This window comes from Mus pahari, chromosome 4 (assembly GCF_900095145.1).
Source record: "Mus pahari chromosome 4, PAHARI_EIJ_v1.1, whole genome shotgun sequence".
Taxonomy (NCBI): domain Eukaryota; kingdom Metazoa; phylum Chordata; class Mammalia; order Rodentia; family Muridae; genus Mus; species Mus pahari.
Window position 1 is genome coordinate 133,041,913 of NC_034593.1, and position 4,316 is coordinate 133,046,228.

Sequence of the window (4,316 nt, forward strand, 5' to 3'; positions counted from 1 at the left end):
GAGAGAGAGAGAGAGAGAGAGAGAGAGAGAGAGAGAGAGAGAGAGAGAGAGCTTGTATGTCTGGGCCCTCCGTGTGTTTAACTCCTTTGTTTTGGATCACTTGGAAGCCTTCCTTTTCAAGGGATGTGCAGTGGCTCCCTCCTAGTTCCGAGATGTGAGGGATTTAGAAGGCAACACTGTAGTAGAGGAAGTTGGGTTTTAAGATCTTATTAGACACACAACTGAAGACACCCCTCTCACACAAGACCCTCTTCGGGGGCTATTAATGCCATTCATAAACTTCGGAAGTTTCAGAATTTATCTTGTCATTTTAAAAGGATATGGTACTAGATTTCCCCTGCCCCTTTAATGCTCTGGGATAGCTTTTCTTCATTTTTAATATTTAGGACCTCTCTGCCTTTGCAGCGTCTCGATCTTGCTTAAGAGAGCCTTCTGCGTTGACTGTTCTATGAATGACTCCAGTGAGAAGGAGGAGAAGCTGTTGCGCACACTCCAGTGAAGACAGCTGTTACTGGAAAGAGTTAAGTTCATTCATTCAAAAGCGCCCTTTCGTAGGTCCTAGAGGAATTTGCTAGAGGCGGTAGGTTCTCGAAGGCTTTCTGGGGGTGGGGACTTTTAAAGACAATGGGTTGTCAAGTGTTATGCAAATAATGAAAGCAAAGCCTAGGCCTCGTCCCCTTGGCCGGCCAATTTATTAGTTAGAGAACAGTTCCTCCTACCTACACTTCATTGTTTCCATCTTAGGGAAGCACAGGAGGGTAAGGGGTGAGGGTGGAGAAGGCACTGAACAGGGTAGAAGGAGGCGCTGGAGAAACAGAATGGAGAGGAGGGTTCCTGGCTTCTGTTGTGGCGTCTTTTCTATTTGACTTCATGGTTGTAAGTATTTCCAGATGGTGAATCAGACACCAGACGTAACAATATTTCCATATTTGGGTATAGCAGTAGCCTGCGTTTTTAACATTTTTCTCTCTCTGTTATCCAACCACAAGGCATTCTTGACAGCTTCAAATGTTGTTAAATATAGACTTAACTTCTGTTCCCAGAGCAGGAAATTCTTTGGAATTCCTTGTTTTTCACGCAATTTGTCTATCATGATTTAAAATAAAGTTGCAGTGGATGATCCAACTGGCCTGAATGTACTGTGTTCCTTTGCTGTGGGGAGTGGGGGGGGCAGTGGGGGGCTAGAGATCCAGTATACTGCACAGCGTTCAGACAGACACACCATTCCATAGATGCCTTTAAAAATCAGATGAAAGTTTTCTAACGAGGATGTGTGGGGTTTTGTTTCTGGACTCCAACTGGGCAATCTCGGAGAATGGGATTGTCCCAGAGGAGACACTGGGAGAACATTAGCATCAGCTGTCCATTTAAAGCAGCGGGTGTGTGGTGAGAAGAGGAGGGGTGCTGGAGTCGGCAAGGCCAGGAGGTGCTGGAAGAGGAGAGGCTGCTGGAACCTCTGTGCATCGCCTCTGCAGACAGCATGCGCTGCTTAGCCTGCTGGGAACCAGGAGGAACAGCGGCTGCTTAAGTCCTTGCCTCGGATGGTCCAGCAACTCCAGACGTCCTGTCGCCTTCTCACCTCCTCTGCTGAGAGCTACAGATCCTTCGTTGACAGACAGGGAGGGAAATGTGCAAATGGTGTGGGTAAGTGTCGCTTCGGACTCTTAGTGCAGGGCTCTCTGCCCCCACCGGCTCTCCACCCAGTGGACTTGTTTCTTTTGAGCCGCAAGCCTCTGAGAAAGGACTGCTTGTCCTCTGCGGCTCTTGGCTTGAGTTGAGAGATAGAGAGTCTCACTAGCAGCTGCCAGGGAAGTTTAGATTACCCCAAGAAGGTTTCACTGTCTCGAAGCAACTGAGACAGATCATAATCCCAAACCTGTCGACTCCAGCTTCCTAGTTTAGTGGGTCTCAGACTAGGGTGTACACCAGAATCACCCGGAGGGTTGGTTAAAAATCGGATTGCTAGGCCCCACTCCAGACTTTCTCCTCAGTTGAATTTTAACAAGTCTCTATGTGATGTCGATGCTGCTGGTCCCAGAATCACAGCTGCTCTGGACCACAGGAGTGCCCCCCTCCTCCCTCCCTCCTTTTTTTCTCTGTCCAGGTCTCTCCCTTCTCCTTTTCCCTCTCCCCACTTCTCCCCACCCTTGCGCCCGTGTGTCCATAATCAGATGGGGGTTGCTCACGACTCCACTTCTTCCAGCCACATTGACTGGGTCTGCAAGAAGCTTTAAGGTGACACTCTCTCGTCACCCCACATTTTTGCACCCCTCTTCATTCCCACACCCCCACGGTTTGGCACGGTCTGAGGATGGGTAGGACTATGGTGGCAGTGGTGGCAGGAACTGAGTGACAGATATTGCGGGTCGGGAGGGCACCTAGGGCAACGGGCCGTGGCCACGGGGCTGGGATCTGCCGCCGCCGCCCTCTGCGGGCCGCTGGCCCGAGAGCCGCACTCCCGCGGTGGCCGCGACTCGACGTTTCCGGCGACTCACAGCACAGGACGTTTCCAGCCTCGGCCCATATTTGGTGAAAGTCTTTCGAGACTCCGTCATCCGGCTCCAAGGGGGCGGCGGTCCTGGGAGCATGCCCGGGGAGCGCGCTGACGCCCGGCGTTCCTGAAAAGTGCATCCCGGCCGCCCACACCGGGGTCCCCACTCCGCGAGGGACCCCAGGACTGGCCAAGACCCGAGGGTGCAGCTCCTCAATCCCCGGCCGGCCTTAGCGCAGAGAGCAGAATCCAGGCCTGCGCTGCGGGAGAGGCTGGAGGCACAGGGCGCTGCAAAGATTATGTCACTTTTCCCGTCCACCCCGCTGTTGACTCGCTCTCCCAGCGGGACTGCAAGCGGCCACTCTGTGCCAGACTTCGAGGGTACGCCCAGGATCTGGGGCTGGGGACTCTGTGTAGGAAAGTGACTTTTGCTGAGACAAGAACAAACCTGGAGAGGGTGGGGACCAACGGTTGTCTGGGATGGTTAGGGTGAAGCCCAGGATGGGCCTGTTTGTTTATTTGTTGTTGTTTTCTTGTTTTTTAGTCTTCCAAAAGACACAGCTGGAGCTCGCGCTGTCTCCAAGTCTATCTACTTTCTTTCATATTACTTTATTTTATGTTATTTTTTGAAGGCAGGGTTTCTCTGTGTAACCCCCCCTCCCCCCTGACAATCCTGAAACTCACTCTGAGGACTAGGCTGGCTTTGAACTCACAGAGGAATGCTTGCCTCTGCCTCCTAAGTGCTGGGTTTAAAGCCCAGTGCCACAGCCTGTTTCCTTATTCTTGGTCAGCAAAGGAGGCCTGTAAGAGTAACTGTCCCACCTCCTGCCATCCCTTTCAGGGCCAAACCTTGGGACACTCCCTTCTCAGAACTGCTGTGTCACGAAGGCCTTACTCTATAGCACACACCATTTTCAAAGCCTGCAGCCCGGTCACTCCTTTCACCCTTGCCCAGCTGAGGCACGTGGTCTTGTTAGCAGCGTTCTGTGCCTGAATGAAGAATCAGAGCTCCAGAAGCCAATGGCTAGCCGCTGGCCACTCAGTAGGCCCAGGTCTTGGTTCAAACCTGTCTTAAGCTTAACCACAGCCTATATTGCCTGCTCCTCTTTCATGAAACTTCTGTAATTCTTCCACTGCATAGCCAGACAGTCTGGGAAAAATATGTGAGATAGAGGAACAGTTGGTAAGTTAAGTGAAGCTGCTGATGGAAAAAAAAAAAAGTTTTATTTTTAAGTCTCAGTAGAGGTAAGTTACAGGAGTTTTAGGTACCATGGCGTGGTGATGGAGAAGATATTTAAGGCCAGACACCGTGCACACCACATTGATTAAGCAGTTCCTACCTGTGGAGGAAACCCTGGCCTGGTGGGAATGAACTGCATTTATTACTGAGTTAAAATTTTCAGCACTATTTACTTAACGGTCCATCAGTTTGCTTTTAAACTGTTCCCCACCCCCCTCACATATTGATGTAGAATCAGATCTATAAACCAAAGGACTGTTTCTGGTTTTTTGTTTTTTGTTTTTTGTTTTTTGTTTTTTTATTTTCCAAACACCAGGTTTTTCTAGTTCATGTGATGTCTTGGCATAGTGCCACAGACTGGTGACATAAAACCCAGGACTTTTGACTCTGAACTTCCCCTGGGGGATGCTCAGATCTGATGAAGGAGCAGCCACATGAATGAGTTAAGGCTGACCTTGCTAATGTGGAGCAGAAAGGACAGGTGAGTGTCTGCTAACAGGGTCGTAGAACTGGGACAAAGGCAGCAGGGCTGAGCCACGGGGTTACCTCAGTATACTGGTCAGAGATCAGCTGGGACGCGCCTTG